The sequence below is a fragment of the Leptonychotes weddellii genome, chromosome 12 (genome assembly GCF_054177405.1).
Source record: "Leptonychotes weddellii isolate Sample4059 chromosome 12, ASM5417740v2, whole genome shotgun sequence".
Lineage (NCBI taxonomy): Eukaryota > Metazoa > Chordata > Mammalia > Carnivora > Phocidae > Leptonychotes > Leptonychotes weddellii.
In genome coordinates, this window is record NC_138380.1 from 47,086,021 (window position 1) to 47,106,773 (window position 20,753).

At 41.7% G+C, this 20,753-nt stretch overlaps 1 protein-coding gene and 1 non-coding gene across 5 annotated transcripts in view; one reads left to right on the plus strand and one right to left on the minus strand.

Annotated features, from left to right (window-relative positions):
- Window positions 1-20,753, plus strand: part of IGF2BP3 (insulin like growth factor 2 mRNA binding protein 3) — a 157,537-nt gene that overhangs the window by 9,638 nt on the left and 127,146 nt on the right. The window lies entirely within an intron of this gene.
- Window positions 3,635-3,738, minus strand: LOC115939444 (U6 spliceosomal RNA). The gene has a single exon (XR_004074250.1). It is a non-coding gene; the product is annotated as a U6 spliceosomal RNA (small nuclear RNA).

A 20,753-nucleotide genomic window follows, 5' to 3' on the forward strand; every position in this document is an offset into this window, starting at 1 on the left:
CAAAAAAAAAAAGGGGGGGGCGCCTGGGTGGCTCAGTCAGTTAAGTGTTTGCCTTTGGTTCAGGTCATGATCCCGGGTCCTGGGTTGGAGTCCCGCCTTGGGCTCCCTGCTCACTGGGGAGTCTGCTTTTCCCTCCCCCCTGCTTGTGCTTGCTTGCTTGCTCTCTCTCTCAAATAAATATTTATTTTATTTATTTTTTTAAAGATTTTATTTGACGCAGAGAGACAGCGAGAGAGGGAACACAAGCAGGGGGAGTGAGAGAGGGAGAAGCAGGCTTCCCGTGGAGCAGGGAGCCCGAGGTGGGGCTCGATCCCAGGACCCTGGGATCATGACCTGAGCCGAAGGCAGACGCTTAACGACTGAGCCACCCAGTCGCCCCTAAGTAAAATATTTAAAACAACAACAACAAAGACTTGATTTGACTATGTTAACTAACTGGAATTAAAAACTTAGACTTCATTTGACAAGCAAGATTGGAACTATTGGCCAAAACATTTGTGGATATCATGGGCTAAGTTTAAAATAACTTCAATCACTTTGTTATTTTAGGATCCTGGAATAAGTAAAGCATTCCTTCCATTTTATTCATAAAAATTTAGCTATAAGAAATACAAGAAACCTTTTGTAAGTACGCTAAATTCCCTCATTTTTGCATATTTAAAAATCTGGTCCTTGGTAAAGCAGCTTTCTCCTCAAATTATAATCCTGGTTTTGGCCTCCATAGTCATCAAAACTAGGTGATGTGTTCGATCGGTTGATTGGAGACTGATGACTGGATCTCAGTGTATGTGGGGCGCCTGGGTGGCTTATTCGTTAGGCATCTGCCTTCAGCTCTGGTCATGATCCCAGGATCCTGGGTCCCAGGTCCAGCGGGAAGCCTGCTTCTCCCTCTCCCACTCCCCCTGCTTGTGTTCCCTCTCTCGCTGTGTGTCTCTCTCTCTCAAATAAATAAAATCTTTAGGAAAAAAAGACTTGGTTTATGCAAATCCTCTGATTAGTCGAGTACTACTTTCAGAATGTGTTAAATATCTCCTATTTAAAGAAAAGAAAACCAGTAAAAATGAGATAGCGTAATAGATTTTAGTGGCATTAGTAGTTCTACCAAAGGATTCTCCATAAAGGCCTGAGAGAAGTGACTTGCCCAGGGCACTGCAGGTAATTAGTGGAACCCATTTTCCCCTTCCTTTGACTCTGCCCTGCCTTCGTTCCTCTCATTTAAGTTGTCAAATCCTGAAAGTCGCTTACACAGCAGCCTGATCATGTTTGCAGTGGCAAGTTGGAGCAGAGATGTCCTGTTTCTTGCTTTCTCTGAAGAAAAAAAATCTTGTTTGGCTTCTTTGAAGGTTGATTTATTGTCCTCCGGTAGGAAAAAGACGAGTACAGATAGCCTGGAATCTGGGGCTTACTATAGAATAAAAATATCTGGACATCCTGTTTTAAGATGGAAAGGGGAACGGCTTCCTACTTGAAGGTATTTTTTTTTAGCAGCTTCATATTAATATAAATGAATTGTAGAAAAGCTGGAGGGGGGCCTAAGGAGGTAGGAGAGTAGAACAGAGGGCACGAGGAAGTAGATGCCATGGCTTTATCTCAGGCATGTGATTGTGACTCACGGGATATGTTTTAGATTGCAAAAGAGGTAGAAGTGTTCGGAGTGGAGTCCACGGTGCCTGCTTGTCCCAGCTCCTTAGCAAGTTTAGTAGGATCCGGGCTTGCAGAAGGAAGGCTTTTAAACTTGGAATATTGTTAAGGATTGGGAGAGAATAGGAGGGAGAAATTGTGCTGGAACTTTTTTTTTTTTTTTAAGATTTTATTTAGTTATTTGACAGAGACACAGTGAGAGAGGGAACACAAGCAGGGGGAAGTGGGAGAGGGAGAAGCAGGCCTCCCGCCGAGCCGGGAGACCAATGTGGGGCTCGATCCCAGGACCCTGGGATCAGGACCTGAGCCGAAGGCAGCCGCTTAATGACTGAGCCACCCAGGCCTGTGCTGGAACTTCTTGATGAGGAGCTCTGATGCTTGTGCTGTGGGCCCTTGTTGAACTGAAGGGTATTGCCAGAAGAATGTGGGATATGAGGTCTGAGATCTGGGTTGAATCCCAGCTCCATTTTCTAAATGCATGGAAATTGAGGTCTGGGGAGGTTAGAATGGTAAATAATGCCTGATAGGATCCTGGGGACAACGTGTGTCAAGCATCACTAGGGTACTTTTCCGTAGTAACTTCAGTGGCCGCTGTTGTCTTTTTGCCCTTGAGATTTAAGTACGACGGCTGGATGTAGATTATATTTGATGATAAGAGAAATATGGAAAACTTTTGTTCTGGTTTTGGATGTGGACTCATGTAGGTAGAAATCTGGGTGGTGTGTTTTTATTTTCATTGAGCTTGTAATAACTTTTTACAAAATACGGTATAACCTATATACAATAGAGTATATAAATATTAAACAACTTGAATTTTTATGTATGTGTGCATTCAAATTAATTCAAAACACAAATAAAATGTGAAAAACTTGCTTTTTATTCCTCTTTATCTCTATGTATTTCCCTGGTCTTATACCTGGTAATTTGGTATATTCCAGAAATTCTTCTATGCATGTATCAATAAACTTTTTTTTTTTAAGATTTTATTTGACACTTTTTATTTGATTTTATTTTTATTTATTTTTTAAAAAGATTTTATTTATTTGACAGAGATAGCGAGAGCAGGAACACAAATGGGGAATGGGAGAGGGAGAAGCAGGCCTCCTGCTGAGCAGGGAGCCTGATGTGGGGACTGGATCCCAGGACCCTGGGATCATGACCTGAGCCGAAGGCAGATGCTTAACTGACCCACCCAGGTGCCCCTCAATAAACATTTTTTAGGGCGCCTGGGTGGCTTAGTCGTTAAGCATCTGCCTTCGGCTCAGGTCATGATCCCAGGGTCCTGGGATCAAGTCCCACATCGGGCTCCCTGCTCGGCAGGAAGCCCACTTCTCCCTCTCCCACTCCCCCTGCTTGTGTTCCTGCTCTCGCTATCTCTCTGTCAAATAAATAAATAAAATCTTTAAAAAAAAAAAACATTTTTTAAATTTAATAATCAAATTATATTGTTTATAATTTGTGTTTTTACTGAATAAGGTATCCTGAAGAATCTTCAGTGTAGGTACAAACAGCTCATTTTTTTAAAACTTACCCTATTGTTCAACATAGGTGTACAACAGTTCAACCATTCTTTTCATAGTAGTTGCACTTGAGTGTATTTTAATGTCATAAGACTCTTGGTTGAGGGCAGCTGGGTGGCTCAGTCGGTTAAGCGGCTGCCTTTGGCTCAGGTCATGATCCCAGGATCCTAGGATCGAGCCCCGCATCAGGCTCCTTGCTCAGCAGGGAGCCTGCTTCTCCCCTGCCTGCCATTCCCCCTGCTTGTGCTTGCTCTCTGTCTCTCTCTCGCTTGCTCTCTCTCTGTCAAAAAAAAAAAAAAAGACTCTTGGTTGGATATTTTTATAAGGTAAATTCTTAGATTGGGAATTGCTATGTCAGAAGACACGCACATTTAAATTTGTAAGTGCTCTGCCAAAAACACTTAACTTATATTGACATGGTTAGTTGTAAGACAACCAAGAGAGCAGTTTTCTTTTTCTGCTTTTTTTTTTCTTTTAATATGGAACTCTTTATGAATTTATGTGTCATCCGTATGCAGGGGCCATACTAATCTCCGTATTGTTCCAGTTTTAATGTACGTGCTGCCAAAATGAGCTCAAGAGAGCCATTTTCAATGAAGTATACAGTAAGACAGTTTGGTTAAAAACTGTCTTTTCAAGCGTGGAGGACTGTATGAATCTAGGAATAGCCTTATTCTTTATACCATGGATATGGCTGACAAGTCTAGTCCTTATTCCTTTGTGCCTTTTGTATGTAAAAATTAAGTTAAAAACTATGACGGTTAAGTTCTGACAACTTGTAGCTCGAATACATAAGGTTTATGTTCTCCTGTTCTTAGCACCTTAGCACCTTGAAGTTTGGATTTTACCTCAGGGACTAATAATTTCTTGCAGTGAGAACTTTACTAAGTCATATTTTGAGGAAAAATTTCATTTAAAAATTAGTTTCCAAAACAGAGTGCTCCTCAGCTTCCCACTCTAGCTGGGCAGATGATGATTGGGAGCTTAATTAAAAGCACCTGTGATTCCAGTTATGGAATAAGTCATGGGGATGAAAGGAGGTCATAGGGAGTATAGTCCATGGTATTCTAATAGCCTTATGTGGTGAGAGATGATGGCTACACTTGTGAGCAGAGTGTAACACACAAACTCGTTGAATTGCTGTGTTGGACACCTGAAACTAATGTGACATTGCACATCAACAATACGTCATTTAAAACCAAAGGAACCGGGGTGCCTGGGTGGCTCAGTCGTTAAACGTCTGCCTTTGGCTCAGGTCATGATCCCAGGGTCCTGGGATCAAGCCCCGCATCGGGCTCCTTGCTCAGCGGGAAGCCTGCTTCTCCCTCTCCCTCTGCCTGCCGCTCTGCCTACTTGTGCTCTCTCTCTCTGTCAAATAAATAAATGAAATCTTAAAAAAACAAAACAAACAAAAAACCAAAGGAACCTATGATGGTAAAGCTGTTTGAAAAATGATTGTGTTCTTCCCTGTGATGCCCAAATGTCTGTTGTAGGGGCACCTGGGTGGCTCAGTTAAGTGCCGGGCTCTTCATCTCAGCTCTGGTCTTGATCTCAGGGTGGTGAGTTCAAGCCCAGCATTGGGTTCCACACTGGGTGTGGAGCCCACTTTAAAAAAAAAAAAATGATTACCAAATGTTTGGCTTATTTTTAAAGATTTTATTTATTTATTTGACAGAGAGACAGCTGGAGAGGGAACACAAGTAGGGGGAGCGGGAGTGGGAGAAGCAGGCTTCCCGCTGAGCAGGGAGCCCGATGCAGGACTCGATCCCAGGACCCTGGGATCATGACCTGAGCTGAAGGCAGACGCTTAACGACTAAGGCACCCAGGTGCCCCCCAAATGTTTGTTATAAAAGTCAGCTGCTCTTGGAAAAATGGGGAAGCTCTTGTGTGTTTTTGGCTTTTTGTTTGTTTGTTTTTTTTTGAGAGAGAAGTATGGATGAAAATTTTAATTTTAAAGTATTCTTAAACTTTTTTGGGTGCTAATTTACCAATTTCTGCATTTTTGAGTTTCAGAAATGAGTTTATTTCCCATGGCTGATGTAAGTTTTTAGTTTAACAAGCATAAATTGGGCACTGGTGGTCAAGGTCAGTTTAATGCTTGGTTTCAGAAAGGGGCTAGAAAGAAGAATAAGATACTTGTTCTGAAAAAAAGTACGTGGCGTATAGTGGCTTTCACTTTGTTCTCTTTCAATGCCTGGGTGATATTTTTATCTTGAACACCAGCAGTGGCTCACTGTGGCATTGATCCAGAAGGTGGATGAATATCTCTGCAGGTAAAGAGAAAGTGTAAATATGTCATGGGGTATGTATGGTATGCCCCAGAAACATGGGTTGGGGGGCATTAGGCTTAAGTGGGTATTGGTACAGCCAGCCAGGAAGGGATGTGAAGGTAGATGGAGGCTGTGTGCAGTGGGGATGGGGAAGGCAGGAGGGACAGCAGGAGCCAAGGCATGTGAGTGTGAAATATCCTGGTGTGTGCCGGGGAACTACAGGCTGTTTGGGATTAGAGAGGTTCAAGTGTGAGGCTGGATACTGGTTGAGGCTGAGCCTAGAGGGGGTGGTGAGAGCAGCCTGTGTGCTTGAGGAGGGTCTGTTACTTGGATTCTTGGATGTGTTTAACTTTCAGGGCTCAGTTTAGTTAATGCCATTTAGCAGATGGTTATTTGGGATCACCATGCAAGACTTGATGCCTAGATTAATTTGGGGTTCTGCTTACCAGAGATCATCTTGAAATGCTTTTACCTTTGAAGTACTTTGTGGGAATGACTGTGCCCCAATAAACTCCATGGGATTTAGGGCTGTTCTTAGGACACCCTCTGACAGGGTAATTAGGGTAAATTGTAATATGACGAGGAACCCTATAGTAAGACTGACTGAGCCTGGGTTGTTCTGTTACCTTTTTTAGGTTGTTAGTGACAACACAGTCATCAGTGATGATTAAAACACCTGGTACTCTGTGATTTTTATTAAGGCATTTCAAATGATATAATGAACCGTTGGAGCAAAATGAGACACTTCTGTGTGCACACATGATTGAGCAAAATTAGGGGTGGCAGTAAAGCACAGCAGTAGGGAGGGCCAGTGACATCTTGCTTGGAATCACCTAGACCTCAGTTAAAATCCTTGTTCAGCTCAGTGATCCTGGGCACAGTGATGAAACTCTGCACCCCTTAGTTTATCTAGAAATAGGGGCAATAAAACTTATTTGCACAAGGTTGTCAGGAATTAAATGATGTTTGTAAAGGATTCCTTGGAATATCTGACACCTAAGTGGTATTGTCTCATATTAATAAGTTTGTGTATTTACATGTGGCAATTGAAAATAAAAGATAATTATTCCGGGGCTCTTGGGTGGCTCAGTCAGTTAAGCGTCTGCCTTTGGCTCAGATCATGATCTCAGGGTCCTGGGATCGAGCCCTGCATTGGGCTCCCTGCTCAGTGGGGAGCCAGCTTCTCCCTTCCCCTCTGCCTGCTGTTCCCCCTGCTTGTGCTCTCTCTCTCTTTGTCAAATAAATAAATAGATCTTAAAAAAAAAAAAAATTCCCGCATAATCTCATGGTTTGTGCCTCATATGTACATAGAAAGTTTCCACATTTCTTTGTAGAATGTGAGTGTGTTGTGAATAAGACTTTTTTAAATATTTTATTTATTTATTCATGAGAGTCAGAAAGAGAGAGAGTGAGATGCAGAGGCAGAGGGAGAAGCAGGCTCCCCGCCTAGCAGGGAGCCCGATGCGGGACTCCATCCCAGGACCCTGGGATCATGACCTGAGCCGAAGGCAGACGCTTAACCATCTGAGCTACCCAGGCGCCCATGAATAAGACTTTTACTTTGTGTCTAGATTTGTAGCTTTTAGGATCCCTAAAATCTATCTAGTTGTGAAATTGTCTTAAGATACTGTTAAAAAAAAAAAAAATAGGAGGGGCGCCTAGGTGGCTGAGGTAGTTAAGCGTCTGCCTTCGGCTCAGGTTATGATCCCAGAGTCCTGGGATCGAGCCCCACGTCGGGCTCCCTGCTCAGTGTGGAGTCTGCTTCTCCCTCTGACCCCCCCCCCCCAACCTCGAGTGCACTATGCTCCCTCTCACAAAAATAAAATCTTTAGAAAAACAGATTAGGAGATAAATAACTGCTGTTAATTTCAAAGAGAGACAACATAGTACAAAAATGTACAAAAAAATAAAACGTACAAAAAAGCGGGAGTTCAGAAGGAAGTATCTGAAAAGCCAATGTACTTAGGAAAAGAGACCTAATCTTCTTAGTTATTAGGTAAATGACAATTGTAAGAGCAATTTTTGCCAATCAGGTTGGGAAAAATGAACAAGATTGATACTACCTGGTGTTGGCAAGAGTGTGAAGGAATGGGCACTCATAAGCTAGAGTAAATTGGCAGACTTCTTGGTAGGTCATTTGGCAGTATCTGTTAGAACTTAAAATGTAACTATCCCTCAACCAAGTATATGAAGTATATAGAGAAAATCCACCCTCACACAGATGTATAGTTGGAAAAGGAAAGGGATATTTTAATCATCTTTTTATTTTTTATTATTTTTTTAGGATTTTATTCCATTTTTTGACAGAGACAGCAAGAGAGGGAACACAAGCAGGGGGTATGGGAGAGGAAGAAGCAGGCTTCCCGCTGAGCAGGGAGCCTGATGCAGGGCTCCCTCCCTGGACCCTGAGATCGTGACCTGAGCAGAAGGCAGATGCCCAATGACTGAGCCACCCAGGCGCCCCTTAATCATCTTTTTAGATAACTGTGGATATTCTTTGTTCCTACACCAAAACTCAACAAGTGGTAGTTTTTTTAAGGCTAGTTGAAATGTGGGATTTTTTTTTTAAAGATATTTATTTGACAGAGAGCGACATACCGAGAGAGGGAACACAAGCAGGGGGAGAGGGAGAGGGAGAAGCAGACTCCCCGCTGAGCAGGGAGCCCGATGCGGGGCTTGATCCCAGGACCCTGGGATCATGACTGAGCCAAAGGCAGACGCTTAACAACTGAGCCACCCAGGTGCCCCGAAATGTGGGATATTGTATCAATGTGAAATCGTATCAGTGAATTTTATACTTTTAGATTAAAATCCATTCGTCTCTCTTGCACTTTGAATGGCTCCTTTATCCTTAAATATTGGGAAACTGTCAAAGCTCATGGCCAAAATTTTGATTTTTTTTTTTTTAACTTAAAAGCTCGAATTTAGTCATTGGCAACAAATACTGTTAGTTTTTCTTGAAGTGACTGGCTGACTTTATTCTCTTTTGAGAAAATGTCCGCCAGATACTCAAGCTTAAATAAACATAGTTTGTCTATAGCTCTTTCAAGTAAAAATGGTGCTCCGTGAAAAAAAAGTGGCTGATTCAGTCTTGCAACTCAAACAACTGCACGGTGCTTTTTCTCCAGAAAAAGCCATGATAGATAGCAGGAGTACTTTATGCCTACTGTCCCTTTCTTCATAGTTATTGACAAGATATGTATCCAAGGGTAATTGAAGAAAATCAGTAGTTTTTACTGCTTCATCAAGGACATTTAAAAATGAAACTTGGATTGTATTTTGCTGTGAGTGCCTGTGAAGAACGTAGTGACAACTATAGTTGAGTACTACTGCTTTGATTCATGCTAAGGTGCCAACAGTTTACCCACCATTGTCTTTGCCCGTTTGCTTCAGTGCAAATGTCAACACAATGAAAAAGGCAAATAACATCTTAGTGTTATAAAAATATTAAAAAAAAAAGTTTGACTTCTCGCCCTCTTGACAGTGTCTCATGGACCCTCTAGGAGTCCACATACTCTCTACAGTGAGAATTGCTGCTCTACACGAACGTGATATTTGAAATTATTTGGATTAGGTTCTCCTGTGAATATGTATTTACATCATCACACAACAGATGGCAAGAACAAGTGAGGATTTTCTACAACTCCGTGGCATGTTAGGCTCAATAGGGAGTTTTACAGAAGTCAGTTTGTGAAAAGCAGGTGTGGGAAGAGGAAAAAAACAAAACAAAAAAAAAACAAAAGAAAATAAGCACAAAGGAAAAATCTAGGTGTATGAAGGATAAGATAATGAGAATAAATAGCTGGGGAGCACTTAAATGCACGTGAGTGAAATGAAAGGAGTTTGGAGATTTCACAACCCACAGTCACGCTTGAAGTTCCTTAAACCAAAGTGAACCCCACATGTTGTTGGCTACTGGTCTTGCCTCAGGAAATGAAAAGTCTTCAGAACCTTTGTTCTTCCTGGGACATTGAAATCTAATCAGAATCTCAGGGCATCATCAAAGTTGAGGTGTGTTGAGGCTGGAAGTTTGTGATGACTCATTGTGTTTGCAATGGTGACCAAGTGAAGAGTCCTGCCTCTGACCTATATCAGCCAGCTTTCCTTGCCCTAAGTAACTGTTGGTTAAATATAGACAATAACTACCTTTGTTCCTATCACAGGAGAGGTTCTTTTCTTGTCTTCGACAATTTTTTTCTTTAAGAATTCTAAATACGGGCACCTGGGTGGCTCAGTCGTTAAGTGGCTGCCTTCGGCTCAGGTCGTGATCCCACAATCGTGGGATTGAGCCCCATAGCGGGCTCCCTGCTCGGTGGGAGACCTGCTTCTCCCTCTCCCTCTGCTCCTCCCCCTGCTTGTGTTCCCTATCTCACTGTGTCTCTCTCTGTCAAATAAATAAATAAAATCTTAAAAAAAAATTCTAAATACAACGAATGACCTTTCGAGTCTTTTCCATTCTGTGTATTTTTTCTGGTTTGAGAAAGCTTGGTAGCTTGCCATTGTGTTATCTTTTTGCAAATGGTTCTGTTTTGCTGATCTTGGATCTTAGGAGTTTTTTATTATTATTTTTTTAAGATTTATTTTGAGAGTGAGCCTGTGTGAATGCATGCATGTGTGTGAGTTTGAGGAGGGGCAGAGGGAGAGAATCTCAAGCAGACTCCCCGCTGAGCATGGATCTGTGGTGGGGCTCCATCCCACAGCCTGTGAAATAGATCATGACTGGAGCCAAAAATCACGAGTCGGACACTTAATCAAATGAGCCACCCAGGCGCTCCTCATCTTGTCAGTTTTTAAATGACTGATTTAACAAGTTTTTTGTTTTTTTTTTTGTTGGTGGGGGGGAGCACAAGCAGGGGGAGCGGCAGGCAGAGGGAGAAGCAGGCTCCCCCCTCCAATGCGGGGCTCGATCCCAGGACCCTGGGACGATGACCTGAGCTGGGGCAGACGCTTAACCGACTGAGTCACCAGGCACTCCTGATATAACAAATTTTTGAGTGTTTACTACTAGGGAGTGCTTTAGGTTCTTGGGAGAGAGAATTAAATGGAAGTTAGGAACTTACTCATGAAGCATGGGATGTAGAGCGATGCTGCCCATTAGGGCAGCCCCAAGAAGCTCTCTAAGCAATGGAAATGTGGCTAGTCCAAATTCAGTTGTTGGGTACGTATAAAATACACACTGGATTTTGAAGACTCTTGAAAAAGAGAATATAAAATATCTCAGATAATTTTTATGTTGATTTCACCTATTTTTACTTGAATGTGGCTACAGGAAAAATTAATATATATGTAGCTTGCATTTGCAGCTTGTGTTATTTCTGTTGGGCAGCACAGATTTAGAGAGGAGATATGGACAAAATAAATATGTAATGTGAGGCACGTTGAAGACTACAGAGAAAAATAGGGTGAGGAAGAATGAGACAACTGGCAAGGGGTTGGTTTTGATTTTTTCATAGTGGATGATAAGGGAAATCCTCACCAATACGGTGCTGCATGAGCAGAGGCTTATAGGACGTTAAGGGAATGAGATGAGCAGGCAGGTAGGTGCCAAGTGGGGAAGAGTGACCCACGCAGAGGGGACAGCCAAAGCCCATGCATGCTCACTGCCTTTTTTTTTTTTTTTTGAAGATTTTATTTATTTATTTGAGAGAGAGAGAATGAGAGAGAGCATGAGAGGGAGGAGGGTCAGAGGGAAAAGCAGACTCCCTGCCGAGCAGGGAGCCCGATGTGGGACTTGATCCCGGGACTCCAGGATCATGACCTGAGCCGAAGGCAGTTGCTTAACCAACTGAGCCACCCAGGCACCCCGCTCACTGCCTTTCTAGTCATTAAGGAGGCCATCATGACTGGATTAGAGCAGAAGGAGAACCATAGGAGAGGAGCATGCATGTTGGTCGATAAGGAAGGGAATGAGCGGAAGCCATGGATGAGTTTTTATTTTTATTTTTTTAAAAGATTTTACTTATTTGAGAGACAACATGCATGTGCGCACAAGCCTGGGAGAAGCAGAGGGAGAGGGACAAGCAGACACTGTGCTGAGCGCAGAGCCCAATGTGGAGCTTGATCTCACGACCCTGAGATCACGACCTGAGCCGAAGAGTTGGATGCTCAACCAACTGAGCCACCCAGGTGCCCCTGGAAGGGTTTTTAGAAGGGGCAGTTGTGATGGGATTTATCTTTGAAAGGGAACTCTCTCAGAATAGACCATGGTGGGCTGGTGGGCCGGTGGAATGGGATCAGGGAGACTAGTTAGAAGATTATAATTGTAGAGGCCAGAGCTAGTGTTATTGGGACCAGAGCTATTGAGGTGTGGTAGTGGTGTTGAATGGTTAGAATCTTTTTTTTTTTTTTAAGATTTATTTATTTGATAGAGAGAGAGAGAGACAGTGACAGGGATGGCGTGAGTGGGGGAGCAGGAAGGGCAGAGGAAGAGAATCTTTCAAGGAGACTCCACACTGAGTATGGAGCCCAGCATGGGACTCGATCCTACCACCCATGAGATCATGACCTGAGCTGAAACCAAGAGTCAGAGGCTTAACCAACTGAGCCATCCAGGTACCCCTAGAATCTTCTGTTTTTTGTTTTTTTTAAAGATTTTATTTATTGACAGAGAGAGACAGCGAGAGAGGGAACACAAGCAGGGGGAGTGGGAGAGGGAGAAGTAGGTTTCCCGAGGAGCAGGGAGCCCGATGCGGGGCTCGATTCCAGGACCCTGGGATCATGACCTGAGCTGAAGGCAGATGCTTAACTGACTGAGCCACCCAGGTGCCCCTAGAATCTTCTATTTTGAGCAAAGGTGGAAGAACTGGATGAAGGGAGTGATGCCAAGGATACCTTGACAGTTTATATAGCTAAAGCACCTGGAAAAATGAAGTTTCCACTAATTGTGATGAGCAAGATTGTGGAAGTGGTATGATAAGGGATAGGGGAGACAATGAGTTCAGTTTGTCTGGGTTAAGTTTGAGATACCTGTTAAGACATGTGGAGATAGGACAGTGAATGGATAGTAAACGGAGGAGAACTGGTGATGGAGCCCAAGGACAGGCCCATTAAGGTAGGAGGAGAATCTTGAAAAGTACCCGGAGGTCAAAAACTTGATGACAGTGTTTAGTAGGAAGAGTCATCAGCTGTGACAAATAATGAAGACGGTGAGAATGGAGTTGGCAACATTATCGTCATTGGTGTCGTGATAGGTGGAGTTTAATGGAATAGTAGGACTGAAACCCTGAATTGTGTGGGTTTGTGAACGGATAGATGGAGAAGAGGTAGAGACGGTGAGTATGGATAGGCTTTCACGTAGATTGCTATAAAGACATGTGAGAAATGGGATGGTAGTTGGAGGGGTTGTGGTCTAAAGGGAGAGCTTTAAAAGCTTTTTACTTCAATTTACAGGAAAGTTGCAAAAACAGTACAGATGATCCATACACCCTCTTTCTAGTTGTCCCACGTTAGCTTTGACTACTCAAAATTTTCTGGAAAATTTGAGAGTGAGTTGCAGAACTACTGCCATTCTCCTCTAAATACTTCAGTATCTGTTTCCTAAAAACAAGAACATTCTATTACATGACCATAGTAAAATTACCAAAATAAAAAGGTTAACATTGTTACAATAGTGTTTAATCTATGGATGTTTAGATTTCGCCTATTGTCCCACTGTCTTTTTTTTTTTTTAAATCCTGGATTGAATCCAAGATTATATACTGCATTTAGTTGTGATGTTTCTTTGGTTTCTTTTATTTTTATTTTATTTTTTTAAAGATTTTATTTATTTGACAGAGAGACACAGCGAGAGTGGGAACACAAGCAGGGGGAGTGGGAGAGGGAGAAGCAGGCTTCCTGCTGAGCAGCGAGCCCAACGCGGTGCTCGATCCCAGGATCCTGGGATCATGACCTGAGCCGAAGGCAGACGCTTAACGACTGAGCCACCCAGGCGCCCCTCTTTGGTTTCTTTTAATCTGGAACAATTCCTTCGTCTTTTGTCTTTGCTGTCCTTTGTGATTATTTGTTGTTGTTGTTTTCTATGACCTTCATGTTTGTGAGGAGTATAAGCTAGTTACTTTGTAGAATGTTCCTCAGTATTGGTTGGTCTGATGTCTCCCCACTGTTAGAATCAGGTCATGTGTTTTTGATGGAATACCACAAAAGTAATGATGTCCTTAGTGTACCACATCAGGAAGTATGAGATGTTGATTTTTGTTCCAGTAATGGAGATATGTTAACTTAGATCTTTTTTTTTTTTTTTTTTTTAAGATTTTATTTTATTTGACAGAGAGCAGGGGCTGGGGGAGGAGAAGAGGGAGAGAGAAGCAGACTCCCAACTGAGCAGGGAGCCTGTGGCGGGCCCCAGGACCTTGGGATCATGACCTGCGCTGAAGGTAGACGCTTAACTGAGCCACCCAGGTGCCCCTAGACTGATTTGTTAGAGTGGTATCTGCCAGTATTCTCTAGTATAAAATTACTATTTTCTCCTTTGTATTAAGAATCTTGCGAGGGATATTTTAAGACCGTGAAAAGATCCTATTTCTCATCATACTTTCACTAGTTTTAGCATTCACTGATAATTCTTATCTGAAACCATTATTACTCTAATGGCTGCGATAGGGTGACTTTCTAATCCCGTTATTTTTCCTGCATTTGTTAGTTGGTATTTAACTTAAGGAAGAGTTTTCCTTTTGATTTCGCCTCAGGTCACGATCTCAGGGTCCTGGCTGGGATCAATGCCCCACGTCAGGCTACATGCTTGGCACAGCGTCTGCTTGTCCCTCTGCCTCCGCTCCTCCTCCCCACTCTGTCTCTAAAATTTAAAAAAAAAAAAAATTTTTTTTTTTGCTTCATTTCATTTGTTAATAGCAATACGGACTCATATTACAGATTATAGCATGTTAGCTATTACTTTCTTGCTCTGTTGAAGTAAGGGTTTTAAGGTTAAGAGGTATTAGCATGGTGGTAGTAGGCTAAAGGCATGATTCAGTGCAGATGGAAAAATGATTATGATAACCAAATGTCCAAAATATTGGATGAAATCTTGCATGATAGTGTTTCATTTTAGATGAGCAGCTTTGTACTTAATTTGAAAACGTAACTGCCTAAATGCAATAAATCTTCTATCTTTGACTCTTCTGGGGGTGTCTTATAACTAGTGAAAATTATGGCCTTCTTCATGTATTGGATACATTAAGTCTAAATTCAGATACTGTGTCCTGTACCTGAAAATGTGTATACTAGACAATAGTTCTTACACATCACTTACAAAAACTGTTATTCAGATGTAGGTTATTTTGTTCCATACTGCCTTAATTGTAGCTCCTAATCGTGCATTTTTCCCAGGCTGTTGGATTTTGATGCACTAATTCAGTACTGTGAAATTGGTAGAGCATTGTCATATTTCTTCAGTGTTTAATCTTCTGTCTCTTGGTGAGTGGTGTGCACACTGAACCAAATCAAAGTAATCTTTTTTTTAAGATTTTATTTTTAAGGGGCACTTGGGTGCCACAGTTGGTTAAGCTTCTGACTCTTGGTTTTGGCTCGGCTTGTGATCTCAGGGTCATGAGATCCATCCTCGCATCAGGTTCCATGCTGAGCACACGGATACTGCTTCATATTCTCTCTTCCTCTCCCCCTCCTGCTCATGCTCTCTCTCTCTTATGTAAATAAATCTTAAAAAAAAAAAACTAAAAAAAAAAAAAGATTTTATTTTTAAGTAATCTCTACACCCAGTATGGGGCTTGAACTCATGACCCCAGGATCAAGTGCCACGGGTTCCACTGATTGAGCCAGCCAGGCGCCCCTCAAATGTAATCTTAAACTATTTTTTTGAGATAATATACTATATACAGAACACCCACAGGAATTAGGCAAAACTATTTTTTTCTATGGTAATTAAAAACGTTGGAAGATTGAAGGCGTGCCTGGCTGGTGCAGTTGGTAGAGCATGCGACTCTTGATCTCAGGGCTGTGAGTTTGAGCCCCACATTGGGCATAGAACTTAATACAATTAAAAAAAATTATTTTAAGATTTTATTCATTTGAGAGAAAGAGCACAAGCAGTGGGAAAGGCAGAGGGAGAGGGAGAAGCAGACTCCCCACTGAGCTGGGAGCCCGATGCAGGGGCTCCATCCCAGGATCTTGGGATCATGATCTGAGCCAAAGGCAGATGCTTAACCATCTGAGCCACCCAGGCGCCCCTTGATAAAATTTTTTAAAAAGTTATAAAATCTTTATTAATTTTTTTTTCAAGATTTATTTGAGAAAGGGGGGAGAGAGACAAAACGAGCAGGAGGGAGGAACAGAGGGAGGAGGAGAAGCAGACTTCCGACTGAGCAGGAGCCCTACCCGGGGCTTGATCCCAGGACACCAGGACCACGAACTGAGCCAGAGGCAGATGTTCAACCGACGGAGCCACCCAAGCGCCCCAGCCCCCTTAGTGTTTTTAGAGATTTTAAAAAGTAGGTTTTTTTTTTTAAGATTTTTTTTTTTTAAAGTAATCTCTACACTTAAAGTGGGGCTTGAACTCATAACCCTGAGATCAAGAGTTGCAGGCTGTATTGACTGAGCCATACAGGTGCCTCTTAAAAAGCACTTTTAAGAGTGCCTTGGGGGGGCGCCTGGGTGGCTCTGTTGGTTAAGTGCCTGCCTTGGGCTTAGGTCATGATCCCAGGATCCTGGGATCAAGCCCCCCATCGGGCTCCCTGCTCAGCTGGAGCCTGCTTCTCCCTCTGCCCCTCCCCCTGCTCATGCTATCTCTTGTTCTCTCATGCTCTTTCAAATAAAAAAAAAATTTTTTTAAAGATTTTATTTTTTTGACAGTACACAGCTGGGTGAGCAGTAGGCAGAAGGAGAGGGAGAAGCAGGCTCCCCATTGAGCAGGGAGCCCGATGTGGGGCTCGATCCCAAGACACTGCAATCATGACCTGAGCTGAAGGCAGACACTTAACTGACTGAGCCACCCAGGTGCCCCTCAAATGAAATCTGTAAAAAAAAAAAAAAAAAAGTGCCTTGGAAGCTGGGAGGGGGGGAAATTGTGGTAATATAGTATGTTCAATACTATTAAAAAAAAGTGGGTTTTTTTTTGTTTTTTTAAGTAAACTATGTCCAGTGTGGACTCACAATGCTGAGATCCAAGAGTCACATGATTCATGGACTGAGCCAGCCAGGTGCCTCCAAAATATTGGAGTCTTGATTGAGGAGTAAAGTATGTTTACCTATATCTGGGCTGATAATATGTTAAAACTTATTTTATTTTTAATTTTTAATTTATTTATTTTTTTAAATAATTTATTTGAGGGGCACCTGGGTGGCTCAGTCGTTAAGTGTGTGCCTTCGGCTCAGGTCACCCCACATCGGGCTCCCTGCTAGGCGGGAAGCCTGCTTCTCCCTCTCCCACTCCCCCCCTGCTTGTGTTCCCTCTCCTGCTGTATCTCTCTCTGTCAAATAAAATCTTTAAAAAATATTTTTTATTTATTTGAGAGAGAGCATGAGCAGGAGAGAGGGGCAAAGGGAGAGGGAGAAGCAGACTTCTTGCTGAGCAGGTAGCCTGATCCCGGGGCTGGATCTCAGGACCCCAGGATCATAAATGTCTTTGTTATTAGTAGGATATTAACAATGTTACATTATTTCCTTATTAGTACTTGTTATAGATTATTAAAATTTTCTGAAAATTCCAGCATGTTGTTTATTCCCATCATCAATTATGGAAACAAGAAAGGTGTTTGTGCAATTTTTTTTTTTTAAAGATTTTATTTATTTATTTGAGAGAGAGAGAATGAGAGAGAGCACATGAGAGGGGGGAGGGTCAGAGGGAGAAGCAGACTCCCTGCCGAGCAGGGAGCCCGATGCGGGACTCGATCGAGGGACTCCAGGATCATGACCTGAGCCGAAGGCAGTCGCTTAACCAACTGAGCCACCCAGGCGCCCGGTGTTTGTGCAATATTAACCCAAAAGAAAGAAAGAACAAAACCCCCAAACCACGGGGCACCTGGGTGGCTCAGTCGTTGGGCTTCTGCCTTCGGCTCAGGTCATGATGCCAGGGTGCTGGGATGGAGCCCCGCATCGGGCTCCCTGTTCGGCTGGAAGCCTGCTTCTCCCTCTCCCACTCCCCCTGCTTGGGTTCCTTCTCTTACTGTGTCTCCCTCTGTCAAATAAATACATAAAATCTTAAAAAAAAAAAAACCAAAAAAAACCCAAACCTATGAAAATTTCAGAGTAATCCTTTTAAAGGGCATGTAAAAAAACATATTACATTAACCGGAACTAGTTCAGTGCTCTAAATTTAATTCTTAGTGTTCTTTTTCCCCCAACTTCTTTTTTTTTTTTTTTTTAAGATTTTATTTATTTGAGAGAGAATGAGAGAGAGCACTAGAGGGAAGAGGGCAGAGGGAGAAGCAGATATTTTACTTTTAATGTTTTTTTTTTTTTCCTAATGGTGTTCTTAAACTGCTTCTTTGGGTTCCCAACCTGTTTTATTTTTAAAATTAGAATTTTTGTTGAAAAATCTTATTAAAATATTTTGGAAAAGACTGAAATTTGATTTGTAAACTTAAAACAAATATTTCAGGATTTTAAAGAAGGAAATTATTTTTAGTTCTTAGTTTTTTGTTTTGTTAAGATTTTATTGATTTGAGAGAGAGCATGAGCACAAGTGGGGTAGAGGAGGAGAGGGAGAAGCAGACTCCCTGCTGAGCACGGAGCCTGAGGTGTGGGGATCCATCGCAGCACCCTGAGATCATGACCTGAGCCCAAGGCAAACGCTTAACCAACTGAGCCACCCAGGCGCCCCTTTTTCCTTTTTTTTTTTAAAGATTTTATTTTAAGTGATCTCTACACCTAACATGGGGCTTGAACTCACAGCCCCCACATCAAGAGTCAACACTGAATGGGCCAGCTGGGCAGCCCTATTTTTAGCTTTTAAGCTGTTAACATAAATGATGTAAAGTGAAATTTACATTAATGAATTTTTAACAAATGAAATACTGGTGTGTTTTAGTTCTAGGTGGAAATTTAAAACATTTAGTGTACATCAGTCTAGCTGATTCTGAATTTATGGACTTGTTTAAAGTAAGAGCTTTTATACAAACTACATAATTAAATGTTATTAAATATAATGAAATTATAGCTAGTAATTTGATACTGTGTAATATATCTGATTAGTTATGTGTCTTCAATCTAAACAAGTTTATTTTAAAAATAACACTATTTATACTTTCTAAATATGTAGATCTGACATTTGAGTTTTGGTCATCTTAGATTTGTGTATCTGTGAATGTTTAACTTTTTCGGAATAAGTTCTAAATTTTATAATAGCGCAGGGCACCTGGCTGGGTTAGTGAGTAGAGTGTGCAGCTCTTGATCCTTGGGGTCGTGAGTTGGAGCCCCCACATTGGGGGTGGAGATTACATGAAAAAAATTTCTAGGGTTGTCCGGGTGGCTCAGTCAGGCCTCTGGCACTTAATTTCAATTTCGGCTCATGATCTTAGGGTTGAGGGATACAGCCCCGCGTTGGGCTCCACACTCAAGGGGGAGTCTACTTAGGATTCTTTCTCTCCCTCTGCCCCTCCCCCCTAAAAACAAATCTTTCAAAAAAAGGTTTTTTATAATGCTATTAATTTAAAAATGTTAAAATTTCACTAAAATGCTTTCTAATGGCTTGGTTAATCATAAAATTCTGGTAACTAGTTTTATTGTAATTTTTAATTTGGTTTAAATACTGCTATCCTAAATCTCTAAAATTTGTCAGTGGGCTAGGTGGATGTTTTAGTAAAATAACCTCAAAATTCCTAAAACAATTTTTTTTTAAGATTTTATTCTTAAGTAATCTCTATACCAACATGGTGTTCAAATTTAGAACCCCGAGATCGAGAATCACATGCTCTTCTGACTGAGCCAGCCAGGCACCCCAGTACTGAAACTTTTTGATTAACTTTGAAACATAACTTCTTGAAATCTGGGGATTGGTCTCAGCAAAGATTGAGTATGTATGTATTTTGTTATTCCAATAATGAAGCAAACACAGAAATGCTGAATTAAAATTTTTGAAAATAATAGTTCTTCATTGTTTGAACAAAATTTTAAAATTCCCAGGATGACATGAATCCGTAGCCAACTGATAATAAATCTATTTCAAGAGATTGTTTTAAAGCTATTGGTATTTGCAGTTTGACCTCTTGGCTTATTTGCAGTTCAGTTTTTCTTTACTCTTAACCTGTTGAGCCCTGCTAGTGATCACCTGTGTGTCCAGGTGGTAGGGAGACAGAAAAGCATTATTTTCTCTTTTGAAGGAGAAAAACTAGCATTTTATGGTAATTTTATTCAGTTAGAACAAATTTATATGAAACGTGCGTTAACATCTTTTTAGCCATTGTCGTAATTGGCAGTAACTTTAAATGCATAGCTGGACTTAATCTTTCAGACTGATAATTTGTACTTTCTGGAGGAGGTGGGAGCTGTTAAGATTCTGGAAGTCTCTTCTGTCTACAGAATTTTAAGATGTGTGTGTTATAACTAAATCAGATTTGGTTGTTTGGTTTTTTTGATGCTATTTGTTTGGTCTCCTAACTGTCATGACTCTGAATTTACAGGCTCTTGAAGAGATAAACCAAATTGCACATATAGCATTTTTCCTGTTGCTTTTTCTGCTTGTATCACAGTGAGGATAGAATTGTAATAGTTTTGGGGCGCCTGGGTGGCTCAGTTGGTTGAGCGACTGCCTTCGGCTCAGGTCATGATCCTGGAGTCCCGGGATCGAGTCGCGCATCGGGCTCCCTGCTCGGCGGGGAGTCTGCTTCTCCCTCTGACCCTCCCCCCTCTCATGTGCTCTCTCTCATTCTCTCTCTCTCAAATAAATAAAATCTTTAAAAAAAAAAAAAAAAGAATTGTAATAGTTTTTTAGTTCCCCAGTCTCTATATTTAAAGCCTTCCCAGGTCCTGAAATACTTAAAGTTCTAAACATAGGGGTAAATAAATAGAGGCTATCCCAACAGTTAAATCTATAGGGAAAGGAATTAGAATCCCAAATATTTGTAAATGACATTGTAGTCTTAAATTTAAGATGTATTCTGGTTTTAATCATCAGTAGCATATGCTAAATGTAAGTGTATGTAAGACCTTTTAGAAAAAAAAGTTAAAACTTTGGGCGCCTGGGTGGCTCAGTTGGTTAAGCGACTGCCTTCGGCTCAGGTCATGATCCTGGAGTCCGGGGATCGAGTCCCGCATCGGGCTCCCTGCTCGGCAGGGAGTCTGCTTCTCCCTCTGACCCTCCTCCCTCTCATGCTCTCTGTCTCTCATTCTCTCTGTCTCAAATAAATAAATAAAATCTTTAAAAAAAAAAAA